The sequence below is a fragment of the Accipiter gentilis genome, chromosome 14 (assembly GCF_929443795.1).
Source record: "Accipiter gentilis chromosome 14, bAccGen1.1, whole genome shotgun sequence".
Classification (NCBI taxonomy): Eukaryota; Metazoa; Chordata; class Aves; order Accipitriformes; family Accipitridae; genus Astur; species Astur gentilis.
In genome coordinates this window covers 17,571,097-17,587,575 of record NC_064893.1, presented here as the reverse complement: position 1 = coordinate 17,587,575, position 16,479 = coordinate 17,571,097, and the positions used below count along the sequence as shown (strand labels likewise).

The 16,479-nt window shown below is 51.0% G+C and overlaps 2 long non-coding RNA genes across 2 annotated transcripts in view; both read right to left on the bottom strand.

Moving 5' to 3' along the window:
* Window positions 1–2,309: 2,309 nt before the first annotated feature.
* LOC126045928 (uncharacterized) lies at window positions 2,310–4,704 on the bottom strand. The gene is made up of 3 exons (XR_007508169.1): window positions 4,571–4,704; window positions 3,651–3,738; window positions 2,310–2,327 (listed from the first exon to the last, which is right to left on the bottom strand). It is a non-coding gene; the product is annotated as an uncharacterized LOC126045928 (long non-coding RNA).
* Window positions 4,705–5,417: 713 nt separating this feature from the next.
* Window positions 5,418–16,479, bottom strand: part of LOC126045927 (uncharacterized) — a 35,387-nt gene continuing 24,325 nt past the window's right edge. Inside the window, exon 2 of the long non-coding RNA XR_007508168.1 lies at window positions 5,418–7,112. This is a non-coding gene — a long non-coding RNA (uncharacterized LOC126045927). The remainder of the gene's footprint in view (window positions 7,113–16,479) is intronic.

Below are 16,479 nucleotides of genomic sequence, written 5' to 3'. Positions count from 1 at the left end.
GGTACATAGACAGACACTGCTGAGGGGATAGAACATTGCCAGGGCCCTGTTTGTTGAGACTGGGAGGTATAACAGGCAGACGGAAGCGAGTATTAAACACGTCTGTATTTTGTACTAGCCACAGAAAAAAAGAGATTTTAATGGAAAAGTATGAAATATGCATGAAAATCAGTCATTAGCCTTACTTCTTTAATCACATACTTTATGGCAACTACCCTCAAGAAAATAAGAACTTTTAGGAAAATATCCCCATTAGTAAACAACTGTGTGAGACTTACTTTCTAAAGCTTGCAACATTCAAAGCAGCTGAAAGCACACTTAAGAATTCATTGTTCAAAACGTGGTATGGCTTTTAATCTCGTAATTACACTCAAAGACAGCATCGGGAAGCATAGAGCTAAACAATCGCTACGCTTCGTCAAAGCCATGATTCCCACCCCTTCACAAAGAACACCTGCACGACGCATAGAGTCTTTCAAGACACAGCAACCAGTAACAGCTTTTTAAATGGAATCAGCAGCTGCCTGTTGAGTTGTCTCAGAGAGATAAACCCAGAGGTGATGCACACAGTTTGGATACTACAAAGAAACTGCAGTACATAGAACTCTACATGCAGGGTTTCCTGCAATTAACACAGTCCTCAACTTGCATGCAGATATGATACATGAAATTGGATAACTCTGTCCACATTAAAAGAAAGGAAATGATAAGAACCACCAATAAAGAATTCAATCATTCCTCGTCACTCAATGGAAAGGAGTAAGACAACATCCAAGCACAGAATGCAACCTACCACAGAAATCATTCAGCTATTAACTAGCTTAATGTAACTATGACTAGGAAAAGCCTCCAGATACTACTCCATGAAATTTGGGTATGCTTTACTAATTTTAAGGTCAATACTGCTACAGCTGCCATTTAAGTAACTGACTGAAGTCAGTATCACTAATAGAAACTGATAATCATAGAGTTTAATGAAGATGGCTGGATGCTTCTGATCTAACCTGCAACATGGCTGATGGAAACCAAACTAGCCGCCTGCTTCTTCCAGACAGCAGAAGAAATTGCTTGTTGCCTGCGATGCATCTGATCTCTTTGGAAATGCCTTTCCTAGGTGAGACCATTCGCTTCTTACGAGTTTCTCTCCCTCTCCCTTGATTATACAAGGAGCCAGAGCAACCGGTTCCGACGGAGTAATGCCAACGGAGGGAGACTGGCAATACAAGTAAGGCAGGAGGCCTACATGCCTTAACAGAGAATTAGATACAGAACAGCTGGTTTTGTCCCCAGGCATTACGTTTGTAACGCCACAACCTCTGAACACAGAGAGGCTGCTGAGCGAAACAGCAGTAAAAGCACTATCACCACATTCCCGTGACAGCAGGAGAAACTCCCGTACCTACCAATCGTTCAGCTCTTGGCTTAGTTTAGCCTTGCAACTTCAAGAACAGAAAAGTTCGATCTGAGTGATACAAATCAACAAATTCAGTTCATGCTGACATGTAGAACTACACCATCTCCCAGAAAAAGTAATAAGGAGCTCGTCTTTTGGAAAGGAAAAGTCGGGACAGTATTACTGTTAGATTGCAACACTTTGCCAGAATCGCTTCTGGTTTGCCTCGAAGCGCAACGATGAGTCATAACACGAAACGAACGTAAAGGCGAGGTTTAGGTAGCCAAGGACCACTTACTACAACCTGTAACCGATAAACCAACTAAAATATATTTATCTAGGCAGGCATTAACACACGCAAAGTAAATGTAGTAAGGTGCAAGCTTGGGCCTAAGGGTCGAGTCACTGGAGCCTTCCCTGGAGAGAGGCTCTTTCCTCTAACCAGGTTGTCCCATTTGCCAGCCCACTGTGATTTAAAGATACAACCAAAGCCAAGTTTTGCCAGAACAGCTGCTCGATTCCTAGTTGTAAAAGAGCATTCACGCAGCAGCTTTATTCCTGAAATGCATCCGTGAGTCCTTGTCCGAATTTCAGAGGGACTAGGCAAAGATTTGCCTCGCAAAAGTAGCAAGTATAACAGCAGTTCACCTGAATCTGTCACTTTAATAGATCTGCGTGCTATAAACTCTTCAAAAGCCTGTGGTCTTTAAATGCTCTTCAGCTGCCACTTGTTCCCGTGAATCTCAAAACCAGGCACACAGTGATGGAAAGACTACAAGAGCATCCATCCAAGAAAGGCAGAATAGCACCTTACCGTGTCTCTCGGCCTCTGGAGTCGCCCGGTTGCCAGCTTTATCCAAACGTTGTTTAAACAGATTGTGCTCTACATCCAGCTGCTGCTCTCCTGCTACGTCCATGGCATCGATGCTCAAATCTGAAATCAGTGAGCAAGGAAAGTAGTCTATAAACACACATTTGTTACGGCCTGTGGCAGGCTGAGGAAGCATTCAACCAGTGAAAATACAGACTCTTTCAGCGAGGGCGATAAGAGCGTGCCAAAGCGGAAGAGTGTGTATGGCTGGGGCCAAGTGACGTACAGGGAATAAAACGCGTGTTGCAGCACCCTGAACGACCCTTCCAAACACGGGGCTGGGTTTGATGTACCAGAAGGACGGCTTCCAGCTGCCCAGAAAGCGTTACCCTGAAAGGTAATACACTTAAGGCAAAAGAAACCAAAACCAAACCCCTCAAAGCCCATAACCATTTCCAGGAGTACAGGAGTTAAGCTTCAAATTGGTTGAAAGCTGCCTCCTCCCTCCCTCTACCTCCTCACCCTTCCCCCTTCACCATCAGCACATTTCCTCGTGACCCCTTTTCACAAAGAAGATTGAGAGGGTCTGTGGTCTTGGCCTGGTATCAAAGCACCGTGATGCACTTGCTGGCTACATGCTCTCTTACAAGGCTGACAGCTTCTCTGCACAAAACACCAGGGGCTTCCAAACTCTCTGGCCTTCCCGTGCCCTTTTAAACGTGAGGAAGGCAAAGACCAACAATATCTCAGGTGGTCACAAGGAAGCCAGACTCACTGTGTTTAAAGCCCAATGCATTACCCAAAGGAATCACCGCAACAGAACAAGAGCCAGGGAAGATTAGCGCACGGTCGGATAACGTGCACAGTAGTGGTAAGCAGTAAGACTTGCAAGATTTTCCGTCACTTCACCCCGCAGCTTCGTTTTGAATTTAGTTAAAAGGTAATCCAACTATTAACGCTCACTCCGGTTTTAAAAATTTGGGAGAAAGGTTATCACATGGCGTTGGCGTTACGGTCAGAACTGAAGTACAAAAACCACAGAAAAGTTGCGCCTCGCCAAGTAACTTCCCAAGGAGAAACACTCTAAAGTGTTTCAACAACAGTACAGTCAAATCTGGAGTCCCGAGCACCGAACACCGAACGCTGTGCCAGCTTTTTCAGTGTGACCCAGCTCTCTGACAAAGCACCACACCGTACAGAAACGTAAGGGGGTTTGTACCTTAGCCTCACGTATCACCTCGAAAAACAATACAGCCTGCCTGGAAGTGCTGGTTTGAGTGCCCAGCGGGCCTGGCTGGAATCACCGCGGAATCACCAGGGGTCACCAGTTCCTCCCTGTCTGTGGCCCAAGCAGCAGCGCAGCACTCGGAAGCAGCGGGCACACCGAGCCTGTCGGGCCCTCGGCAAGTATGAAACTTGTCCCCAACATTCAGAAGGCTGACTCACAAGCACAAGGCAGATGTGGAAAAATAACATCGAGACTGATCTTCAGTTTATCTCCCCTTGATGTGTCAACGTACAATTCCGGATGAACCTAGGAACAAAGGAAAAACAGAGTCCTGTTTCACTCGGAAGCCAATCAAAAGGCCGCTTTCCCTCGGCTGATTTTTAAGACTTGGGATTCAAGAGACACCTGAGCTGCTGCCTCCCACCGCAGCCAAGCGCTTGCCATTTCTAACGCTTTTTTTTAAGAAAGCTACTAACTCGGGAACCTTAGAACCTGGGGTGGGGACGGGGGCTCCCGCAAGGAGCCTCCTCGCTTTCCTTTGCATTGCCTGCTTGTAGGCGGCAGAGGCAGCGAGAAGAGACTTTGAGACGCTCTCCTGCGGCCGCGTTACAGGAAGCCCCGAGCCACCCTCGGCGCCAAGCGGCTTTCGGGGGAGGGCAGCCCGCTCCCGGCCTCAAGGCCGCCAGCTCGGAGAAAGAAAGAAAGAAAGAAAAAAACCCCACGCACATCTGCGGCGGGTGAAGCTGCCGCGTGGGCAGCCCGCAGGAGGCGGCGGAGGAGGCGGCGGCTCGGCGGGGGTGCGGAGGCACGGCAGGCCGCCCCGGGCCGCAGGGCCGCCCCGGCCAGAAGCAGCATCGCGGGGCCGGGCCCCCCCCGCCGCCGCCGCCGCCACTCACCTCCTTGGTGAGGTAGTACTGCAGCCCCGACAAGAAAAGCAGCACCACGATGAGCCCGCTGACAACCGTCACTGCCGGGGAGACGAGAACCGCCGTCAGCCCCGCCGGTCGCGCCCGCCTCGCCTCGCCTCAGTCCCGCCTCAGCCCGCCCGCCGCCGCCACCGCCCCGAGCCGCTGCCGAGCGCCGGCCCGCAAGGCCCCCCCGCCGCCGGCCCCCGGCCGCCCTCACCCCGCCCGCTCACCCAGCGCGCCCCCGCACGTCTTGACCCGAAAGCCCTCCAGGGTCTTGTCTTGGGGAAGGCATCGAACCGCTTCAGCCGCCACAGCGAGTCCATGGCGCCGCGCGGCCCGGAACCAAACCCGCCTTCCGGCGCCGGGCCGGCACCGCCCCGCCACCGCCCCGCCGGGCAGCGCGGCCCGAAGCCGGCCGAGGGGGCGGGCGGGGAGGGGCTGGGGCTCGGGCTCCCGGGCTCCGAGGGGGCGGGAAGGTCCTCGCTGCCGCCTCGCCCTCTTCTGACCCTCCCTGCCAGCGGCCCCCGAGGGGGGGCTCTCGAGATCACCCGGTTAGCTGGGAAGGGCTTGAGACCGAGGCGGAGCTGCTGGCAGAGAGCAGTTTTCACTCACTTTGACCTCCTCCCCATCCCATCCCGTCCCGTCCCATCCCCTGCCTCCAGCTTTGACAGGGCTGGCGTTTGTTACCCCCGCCCTTCGCAGAACAACCGAGCTGTCCCTCAGGCTGGCTGTCGCAGCAACAAAGCTGAAAGCAAATCGCCTCGGGAGAGTGCCAGCGCTTATTGTGCCGAAGCACGGAAGGAAAAAGGAAGGAAAAGAAGGAAAAGGGGAGGAAAAAAGCGCCGCGCTCTTGCCCCACCTCCCATCCCTGGCCTGCACCCTTCACCCCTTCCTCTTGGTACCACCTCCGCCTGTGTTTCCCTCTCTCGTCACAGGGAAGGAAGGGCTACGAACTCAGGAGGTTAAACCGGACAGCAGCTCGGAACAGCTTACTTGTGCAAGTGAAAAAGAGAGTATAAGCTTTTCCTAAGCCACATACTTGCCTAGCCCTTGCTTTTTCCTACTAAAAAAGCGCAGTCCTGCAAAATCTCTTTTATTAAAAAACATTTTAAACATCGCTGGCACTAGGCGATGCTTGCGAACATAAACAGAACCAATGTGTACCCCCGTTGAAAAAGTGCAGTCCTGCAAAACCTCTTTTATTAAAAGAAAGTAATTTTTAAAGTCACTGGCGCTAGGAGATGCTTCCAAACGCAAACAGAACAGATGTACCCCCATTTCCCGCAGCAAAATACAGAGTACGTTTGCGGGAAGGGCACAAGACTGGAACGCCGTGATGCTGCAGCTGCTCCTCTACAGGAAAAGAAGGTTCAGAGAGGCTGACCCAGCTTCCGAGCCTCTGCTTCCAGAACAGCGGCTTTGGGCTCCCTGACCACAGCTGCTAAGGAGCGAGACAGCTCTTGGTGAAGGTCTGACAGCTCCTGGCTGGTCTTGGCACAGCACTCGATATAGTCCTGCTTGTATTTTCGTTCTTCTGCCAGCTGCGTCTGCAGAAGGGACACCTGAAAGAGGCAAAAGGCCGAGCTCAGACAAGCCCACGCTCTTAGGACCAGCCGTAGCTCCACAGATCCGGCCGTCAGGGAAGACGCACCCTCCAGCTCCAGCCCGGACCAACACGTTGTCCTTGTGGAACGGGAACTAACAGGTTGCCAGAGCCACCCCGAACTGAGCTCAGATTACCGACAATGCCGAGCTTCTTTCTGGCATACCATTCACAGGCCCAACACCGAGACATGACATGCATATTAAAGAGAGAGGTTGCTACAGGATTTCGTAACCCAACCCTTTTTTTCAAAGGAGAGATTTGGGCTACTGCCACCTTAGTTCCACATGCTTTCTCCTCAGCAGGAGGCCTGCTGCTTACACAAGGTAGTGCAGAACCGTTCTGTTACGATCTACTTTAGAAACCTGACAGCTAGCACGTGAAAGGGGAGAAAACGCTCACGCTTCCTAACTTCAGAGCATTTCACAAATGAGCAGAGCAAAATCTGATGAACACAGCCCAGGGGGCAAAGGAGCCTTAAAGGACTGCTGAGGCCTTCAAAATCCTCAAACTCTTATTATTTCCTGGCAACAGCGGGTCGTGCCTGCTGGGCTTTTTGGTGGGAGAGACCCAGCTGCTCTCACCTCCTGTCAGCTTTGCAGGGCAGGGCAGCGCAGCCACAGCAGCTCTGGCATGTTGCCCTCTGCCTGCTTTGGAGCGGAGGAGATGCCAGCACTGGGAGCAGCGCTCGGTGCTTTGCTGTTTCGGGGAGAACAGCTCAGGCCGGAGGTTCTGCTCTGTTTTCAAAGTGACGTGTGCTTTGCCAAGGGCTCTGTCCCACGTGGGAATGCCATCCCCAACCTCCAGCTAGGAGTACGAAAATACTCTTTCTTGGCAAATGAACTCAAATAACAGAAGCAATTCCTAAAGGAGTTTTATGGCTTATGGAACCTGCTCCGTTTGAATTACAATACCAAGGTCTGCCAACGTAAAGCCAAACCAGGTAAAAAGAGGGTCCCTAATCTGCTAAGCATCTAGAGCAGACTAGGTGGGAAACTCGGGCAGCCAGCTCCGGAAGGGGAACGCGAGGTGCTGAATTAGAAGCCGGTAGCGCGCACGGAAAGCAAGACGTCAGAGGGACTTCACAGCAAACGATACGCGTAGGCTAGGGAACACCACCCCTGAAGAGAGGGACAGCTCTGACCTTCTCTCTGAAATAATAAGGGCACCTTTGTGCAGCTGGCCTTGGAAGCCTCCCACGCTTTGGTAGGTAACCCAGAGGTACGCGTGGGAGAAGCGGCCGTCTGCTGCTAAGAGCATCTCCCAGGAAGGGGGAGATCAAGTTCCAGTTCTGCTGTTTCCCAGACCCAGAGGGGTGCCCCAACTAGCCAGCTGAGGACGATGCTTTGAGCAGAGCACCTTCATTTTCCTGCTGAACTGCTGGAGTAGGTCCACAGTGCGGGCAGACACAACCGTCACAGGGGGAAGGGGGTTCTATCCGTTATCTGTAGCAACGGAACTGCAGGCGCTGAGGCTTCCCGGTGAAAACACCCTTAAGGTATAACTTGATGGCTTCAGCGGTGTGCTCGGCTCACTTGCCAGAGCTGAGCACCGTGTACTTTACTCGCATAAATCTTACAAGCATTTTGCCCTGAACGTCTGTGAAGATTCACCTCCTCCGGGAGGCCAGGGCGTACCAGACGCTTAAAAGCACATGGAGGAGGAGCCTGGCGACTGCTGCTACTGCCAGTACCGCTGTCAAGGGATGCGCTAGGGTTCAGGAGCTGGGATGTACACTCTTGCACTGATAAAACAAGCGTCCACGCTGTGCTTAGGTCTCCGACTCGGCCCGATACTGGGATCGTGATCAGCACAGCATAGCAATAGGAGACTAACGGTTGCCCGAAGGCTGTAAGCTCTGGCGCTGCCTCAGACCCCTGGAGCTCAGATAGAGTGCAAGCTCTACTGTTAACGGAGTCAAGGGAAAATGGAAGCCGTCAACAAGATGAGTAAGACTCAAGGGGAACATCCTTAGAATCTTCTCTATATTCAGGCGAGTGCCAGTTCTCTGAATTTCCTCCAATCCCTCTCCCACCACGCCTGACCTCTAGGCAAGCCAGAGCCTAGACCTAGGTGCATGACGTTGTGTGGCCATGGCCAACAGATGTGTCTGACTGACTGGGTATTTCCACTGCCTGGTGTACTCACTTCCCGACAGCCAAACAAAACTCGGGCTGTAGCATCGTGCAAAGCTGTGCCCCTCAGTACAGCCACGGCAGCTTTTGACGAGAGCCTTCCCACTCCTCACCTGGTTCTGCAACTCAGCTAATCGACGACTGCAGCGAGCGTGAGACTCCTCCTGTGAAGAAAATGCAAGGATTTCCTTTTGGTCTCCAGTTTGGCCAGGGCCATGGTCTACGTTCCACTTCTCTTGGGTCTATGCTGGGGGGATGCTGCCACTGGGATTTGCCACTGTTCCTCTGTACGGCCAGACCCTCCTCCCACCAAGGAAGATTCTGTTCTCACCTGTCTAGAAGCAGCCATCTTGTGCTGGTCAGAGAGCGAAAATCCGCACGCATCCGGCAGCGACCGACCACTGTGATATCTCTTCAGTCTCCTCCGTTCGCGTTCCACCTGCAGGCGATAGGTGATAGGAGAAAGGGTGACAGAAACCTGCCACCAAACAAGGAGCAAAAGGAGCTCTGGACATCATGGCAAGGAGATTTCTGCTCTGCTCAGAGGCTGTTAATTGCCCCAGAGAACGCTGCGGGCAAAAAGCACTCAAAGTAGGCTATGGAAGAGAAAGAGCAAGAGGAAACAGGTCCTGACACAAGAGTGTCAAATGTGCGTGTATGGGGACACTGGGGCAAGAAGGCTGGGACCGGAGCGAATGCGCATTTGTGAAGGCAACGGGGTGCCAGAAGAGAGAGCAAATACAAAAGCGTGTGTCCACAGGGGGAAGCGGGAGAGGGAAGGAAACAAGCAGAGGACTCCAAAGTGCTGTCTGTGGAAATGTGGTGTGATCCAGAGGACCGTGAGGCTTTGCAGAGGCAGTGAAAGCCTGTTTTACCTGCTCGAGAGTCCTCCTGAGCTCAGCATTGAGTTGCTTCAGCTCCGCCTTCTCCAGTTCCAGCCTTGCAACTGCTCGCTGCAGACATTCCAGCTGCTGTGACAGGAGTCTCTTCTCCGAGAGCCATGATAGCTGCTCCCCTTCTGCAATAGCCTGCTGGGCATACAGAGAGGAGTTTATGTTGAGCTGGTGCCCCATAAGGGTTAGGAGGGACAGAATCGACAAGTCGGGGAGTGTGACCGGACTCGGGAATGGACAGTGCCAAGTCCCTTCTGCTCCTCCGGGTTGACGGGCCAAAACAACACACTCTCTTCCTAGGGGCCCTCCTCCCGATCGCCGTGGGGAAATCCACACAGATTTGCCTTCCGGCTTTTTGGACCGCAGCACAAGTACATCCTGAATGCGCAATGAAGCCCTTCACCTGATCAGGCAACGGTACGAATGCCGTTATTTTTAATACACTGGAAAAGCTGTACCTCCAAAATCGACATCTCTGAAAGCACCGTCAGCGCAGCTGCTGTGCAACCATCGTTACAAAATTCTGCTAAGGCTAGTCCCTTACTTTGGTCAACTGTGCCCCTACCTTTCCATGCCAAACCCCAACCGCGACACGTTGGCTAAGCTTGCCTACGCAGGAGAGAACCAATTACCCATCCCCAACGTTTGGGCTTGGGGTAACTCTAACAGCAAGCTCCGTAGTTCTTTCAGTAGTTCGGGGGCTGACAGAAAACATGTCAGCAGGGGAATGCCTTGAGCTACGCAGACAGGCAAGCCTGCTGGCTACAACCGCAGTTTCTTTGGCCAAGCAGGTCATGTATTTATGGGACTACATATTCCCGTATCTTTATGGGCATCATCCTTAGAATCCTTTATAGGCATTTTAGTTGACTGATGATCAGTCACACTGCCTACCTGATGATGAAACCGGTCCGTGTCCCTCTCCGAAACCATGCTCTGCAGGATGGCTATTTCTTCCCTCAGAGTCCCATTGGCCATTTCACTCTTGGTAAGGGCAAGAGTCAGAGCTTGTGCCTTCTCTTTCCATTTGACTTCTCTGCTCTCGGTCTGCTTCAAAACAGCAATCGTGCGCTCCAATTCTTCCCCCTTGGCTTTCCGCTCATCCTCCAGTTGTTGCGTTAGCTCCTTCTGTCTTTGCAAGGAACGGTCTCTCTCCTGGAGAACTCGCCTCTTCTCTGCTTCCTCTTCCTCCCATTTCTGGAGTTTCTGGATTTGTTTCTGCAGGGTCTCTCCGCCATCCTTCCATCGCAAAGCTGATGTTAATTGTTTCAAGAGCTCGCTCTGCCTCCTAAGCTCTTGTTCTCTCTCTCTCAGAGTCTTCTCTAAGTACCCGACTCTGTCTCTGTGGTTCTTGATCTCTTCATCCTTCTTTGTCAGAGTCGGCTGAACATGCTGGAGATCTTCCCGAAGAGCTCTTACCTCCTCTTTTAACTCTTTTAGTTCACCTTCAGCCTTGGCCTCTTGCTCCTTCTCACGCAAGGCTTCTTCCAGGAGCTTCTCTCGCTCTCTGCCATGCCTAACCTCTTCATTCTCCTTGGTTAGCCTCAGCTGGAGATTCTGCAAGGTCTTCAGTTCTTCTTCTTGGCGCTGGAGTTTTTGCATGAGAGTTTCATTGTCTTCATCTCTCTTCCTCACCGCTTGCTCAAGCAGATCCACTTGCTGCTGGCATGACGTTAGCGCTACTTTCGTGCTTTCTTCACGAAGCCGGAACATGTTCATTTGCTCGGTCTGCCTGAGGAACTCCGAGTGGTTCTCCTTCAAGATTTGGCTCATTTTGTCTAGATCCTGCTCTAGACTCTTGGCCCGCTTGCCTTCTAACTCCTTCTGCTCTCGAAGCTCCTGGACGTGCTCTTGCAAAGACACTATCTCTTGATCTCTCGCTTCTAGAGAAGATTCAGCGTATTCTAGTTTTTGCTGTATGGCTTCGGTCTGCATCGCTGCCTCCTCCTTTTGCTGTTGAAGCTTAGCGATAGCTTCCTCCAGAACCTCTACCTTTTCCTCTCTTTCTTTCAGAGTCAGCTTTGTTGCTTGGAGATTTGTTTGCTCAGCTTCATGCCTTTCCTCCTTTTCCTTCCACGCCTCACATTGCTTTCTAAGGGATAGAATTTCGTGTTCTTTTTCCTTCAGTGCCACTTGAAGCTGCTGCAGAATTTCCTTCTGCTGTCCAGAGTCTCGCTCTTGTTTTTGGAAGGTCTCAATCAGTTCCTTCTGAGATTCAATCATTAAATCCTTTTCTTTCAGTACTGCTGTAGTGTATTCTAAGTCTCTGTGCAAGACATTCATCTGTTCTTCTGTTTTCTCCGCGTAGCTCCTTGCTTGTTGCTTTTGGATGTCTAGGAGTCTGTCCTTTTCTTTTAAGGCTCCTAAGGTCTGCTCCAGTTGGTCGCGGACAGTCCTTAACTGCATTTCCATGACTTCTTCAGCTTCCCGGATTTGCTTTTGTTGTGACTCAAGCTCTTGATCCTTTTCAGATAAAGACAGGGTCATCTTTTCTAGTGTACCACGAAGCTCTTGCAGGTAGCCCTCTTGCTGTTCCTTGTACTGCTGCAAGAGTCTTAACTGATCCCTTTGAGAATCACACTCGCTCTCTCTGTCCTTAAGAACTGCCCTCAGGTGTCCAAGGCTCGCGTGCAGAGATTTCACCTGTTCTCTCTCCATTTCCAGCGCTTGGATCTGCTGAGTCAGAGACTGCAGCTCCAAATTCTTCTCCTTCAAGTTTCCTTTCATATGATCAAGATCCACCTGCAGATTTCTCACTTGTGATGCACCGTCTCGTTCTAGAGTCATTATTTTCCCCTCCTGGAATCGCATCTCCCGGTCTCTCTCCTCCAGCTCTTTGCTCATCTTGCTGACAGCAGTCCTCTGCAGTTCTCGCTGCTTCTCCAGCTCCCGTATCTGTTCTTGCTGGGATCCGATCTCCCGGTCTCTCTCCTCCAGCTCTTTGCTCATCTTGCTGACAGCAGTCCTCAGCATTTCTTGCTGCTTCTCCAGCTCCTGTAGCTGTTCTTGCTGGGATTCAACCTTCTGGTTCTTCTCTGTTATGTCCTTGATAACCTCACTGACAGTGGTTTCATGCATTTCTTTCTGGTTCTCCAGCATTCTCATCTGTTCCTGGTACAACTTCATTTCTCCCTCCCTCTCTGACAGGATGGCAGTCATATGAGTGAGACTCTCCTGCAAAGCTTGTCTCTGTGCTGCCTCTTTTTGGAGCATCTGGATTTTCTCCCGCTGCGTTTCCACTTCCTCGTTTTTGATTTTTAAGACAGACAATGTAGTTTGAAGTTCTTGTTCAAGGCAGCGATTCCTATCTGTTGCTGCATTTGCTCGGGTTTCGGAGGCTGTGACCGAGTCCTGAAGAAGTTTCATCTCCCGTACCAGTTCTTCTTTAACTGCTCGCAGTCTGTCCCGTTCCTGCTGCAAAACAGTGACAAAGAGGTTCAATAATTCCACCCACGTATGTTTGCTTGTCGTACTAGATTTGAACTCCTGCTTCAGTGGCTGCCCCCTCCCTCCCTGCCTCTCGGGACATTGTAAGACCTTCCCCGCGCCACCCCCCTTTCGGTTGCGTCTTTCCCAGCTTACTCGGCCAGTCCCGTCTTCCTTTTTGCCCTTCTCCGAACCTCTTCTAGCTCTAGTGTGTTCTTTTGGGGAGGAGCTGCCAGAACTGCAGCCAGGATTTAAAGTCCAGACTAACCATGATTTAGGCAGTGGCACGATGATGTTCTCTCTGATAGGGAGGGAGGAAGGGAAGACAGAACAACCCCGTTGTTGGGGTTGGGCGTTGGGGGGGTTTTTTGGACCTCTACCGTGTAGAGTTTTCAGGGTACCATCCTCTAGAACACCACTGTGCCCTCTTGAAGGAGCAGTGGTCAGACCACAGACACAGTTACAGTGTTCATGTTCTCTTCAGGCTGCAACGCGCTTCCTGCCTTTCTTAAACCTACACTGGGGTAGCCTCTCGCATTACAGGCCCTGTCCCTCACGGCACAAAGGTCTCACGGCTGCCAAGGCATCGCTCCTCTTTACAAAGGGGTATCTAAGAGACGCTTCTACCCAGACGGACGGTGTCCAGAGAAGCACTGCCAATAAGGAGCCCAGAAGAGTAAAAAAAAAACAACAAAAAAACCCACACGAATTCTCCTTTCACAGTCTTTACCTCTTGCTTGGCACTTTCCGCTCTCGTCCGTTCCTCCTCTTGTTGAGCTTGCATGGTAGCAACTTTCTGCTTCATATCAAACAGCTTCTTCTCGTGCTCCCTTTCCGTCTCTGCCTTCTCCTTTTCCCACTGCTCCAGCATCTCCTGTAGCTCTGAATGGTGCCCTTCCCGCTTGCTTGCCTGATGAGGGGAGAAAAAGACTTCAGGATGGAGTCCCAGCCAAGCTTCTCAAAAAAATGGGAAGCTTCATCCCTCCCACAAACCCCCACCTCGACAGCGCACAGTAGTGGCTTTGTGCCCTCCACAAATCATGTCCGATCAAGGAACTTAAAAGGAGGGTCAGCTGGTGGAAGAAGAGGAGATGTTACCTTCCCCTCTCTGGCGGCTGCCTGTTTCCTAGCACCTCTCGCCTACGGGATTTCTCTCTAGTCTCAGAGTCTCTATTTTCAAAGCTCAACTCCATTCTCATCAAGGAAAAGATGCAGATGGACTGCAGGGTGAGAAAGAGGCCAGCACCCCGATGCCCTAGTCACAAGACGGGCCACGAACTCACGTACCAGGAACAAGGGGCTGTTCTATCTGTTCTGTATGCTTTAAGCCCAAAGATAACACCTCTGTCAACCATGAAAGGACAGAAAGAAAGGAACAAAGTTCCCGCGACTCCAGTTGGCAGGAAAGTTAGGACTCTGCTTCACGGTAGACAGGAGTCTGCTAAGATCCTACCCCTTTACTGCCATGCCTTGGGTGGGGACCACCCAACCTTCTGCTCAACTCGTCTTAGGCCCACACGGAATCCGTGGCTTGCATTTACTGTCCCGGCATAGTCCCGTAGGTCTTCACGTGCTTTCAAGTGCGAGCCGTTGGCTCTGCTGCCTGGCCTAGCAACGTGTGGCCTATGACAGACGCTTGCTGCCATTTCACACGCTCAGGCTATTATTCTTCTAAAGCCAGCCCACAAAGCTTGCCTCAAGAATTCAGAAGCATATTGTTTCCTACCAGCTCTTGCCGGAGCTTGTTTATTTCCACTTCGTGAGCCGTTTCCCGAAGTTTCAGGGTATCGTTATACTGCTCTTCTGTCCGCAAGAGCTGTTGCGCCATGTTTTCCCGTTCCTGCTTCATGAGAGATCTCTCTGCTTCCAGCTCACATTGAAGGCACTTCACTTCCCCTGCAAACGTGGCAAATGGCAAGATTCAGGGCCTACACAAACAGCGGTTCTGACTTCACTAACCTTAAGCCATTTGAATTTCAGTGTCGGAGGGATCTGTCCCCAGCTCCTGCGCTCCTTAGAAGCACTGCACACAGAGAGCTATTTTTATGCCATCCTCCCTAGGCAGGGGGATCACCAGAAACAAAGCACACGAGGCTCTCACCTTGTATCACCTCCTTGGCCTGCCTGACTGTCTGAAGTTGGATTTCAAGCTGACTCCTGGCGATCTCCAGCTGAGATAAGCGCTGCTGAGCCTCAAGCAGGCTGGATTCCAGGGTCTCCCTCCCGCACCTACAAGACGCCAATACGGAGAGAAAGGAGTTTCTTGCTCCTGACGCCCACAGGGAGCTAGTCCAGTAGGAACTGGTTCAAGATCCCTACCCCTCAGTACGGAAAATGGGTTGCGTGGAAACTGGGATACAGAAGGCATATTTCTGCCATTTAAAAGAGCAAGGCAGGCCCCTCTGAGGGAATGCCCAGGCTTTCCTTATGACCTAGCGTAACACAGAAAGCCCAGCCAAATTTGATCTCCACAGGCAAATCTTAAATTGCTATTGTCTGATCTATGACACACGGGTAGCTGCGCTCACCAAGTCTGTGGCAGCAAGCAAAAGCCCAGCCTCTGCTCACAGCCCTTTGCTCATCGTCACTTCCAGGTTGCTCTGCAGGGGCACAGAGTAAGAGGATCTCCCTGGCTGACTCGTGACTTTTTGATGCTGTTCGTAGTGTACGTACAGGGAGGTGATCTTCCAGACTCCCTATATTTCAAAGGGACTAAAGCAATACATCAGATCCTATAGTAAAATCTCATGCTTGTAAGCAGCATTTCTAAGAAATCTGAACTAGATTTTACCTGAACAAGGACTACCTGAAAGGAGAGACAGGTAGCCTTCAGTTTAAACTCTTGGAAGTTCACGAGAAAAACTGGCTACTTTTCTCTAAGCGTTGCTAACGAAGCAGGCAGTAGCCCAAACGACTTGCCGCTCTTTAAAATGGAAGTTGTAGTACTGCGGAGGCAAATTGTTACATCCACAGCCTTCAACCAACTGCTACGTATGACACACAGGATTCTGCAACCAGGAGCTGAAGTTGCCTCCCTGATCTAACACGGCGTCCGGTGTGCCAGGTTCCTACCATACACAGCACTGCCTCACTAGAACAGGCGTGCAACCAGGATAACATCCTTCAGGGTAAAGGGGCACCTGAGTGGTACAGCAATAAGACCCACAACAGTAGGATTTCACTGCTCTGATGGACGATGGAGGGTCTATCTTCAAGAAGGAGAACGAGCACATATTTCTGACTACGCCAATCTCTGGCAGTCCAGAGTAAATATGCTCCATTTTAAGGATAAATCAAAGTCAGTCTCTAAACCAGAACAGAGAAGATAAAGAGTCCAAAACTGTGACGACAACAACAGGCTCTTAAGAACAACATCTGGCAAGAATAGTTGCTGCAGCCCAATAATTGACAGAACATAATTCAGCTGGATCAAATAAGAGGAGCTGGAGCTCAGAAGCAGCAGCAGCTCTCAAGAAACAGACCGAGTCAAAATGGTGTTTATCAGCCTTGCTAACAACATACTCTGGAGTGGTAAGGCGTAAAAGTCAAGAAGCATGACAAACAACCTCTCATTTGTACAGCTCTGCAAGGTCAGGAGTCTTCTAAAAAAGACCTGAGAGGAGGACAAACCTCTCGATACGTTGGGCAGTTTGGGGTGGTTGGTTTTTTTTAAAAGCAGAACTTGTCACACGTGATCTTAGAAACCTGATCCAGCAGAAGGACAAAATCTCGTTCCTTCCCTGCATAAACTCCTCCATGATGTCTGTCTCAAAACAGCACGTGGTAAGGAGTACCGGACCCACACACCAATGATGGGCAACAATTCCCGCAGACTGGCGAGCATTCAAAAGAGGCTTCCCTGCTGCTGGTGTAACCAACTCTAGGTCCTGCACCACAGGTAACAAGAGTTAGACTAGAAAGAGTAGGCCCTCAAGATTTTCAGCACGAGCCTCTAGCTTCACCCTAAACGGCAGTGTCCTACTCGCCATGTCCGTACGTAATAGCCTTGAATTCTGAAGATCCCCTGTCAAACTACTGGATAAGGAAAGATCCAAGTTCAAACGTGCAGAACGAGAAACCAA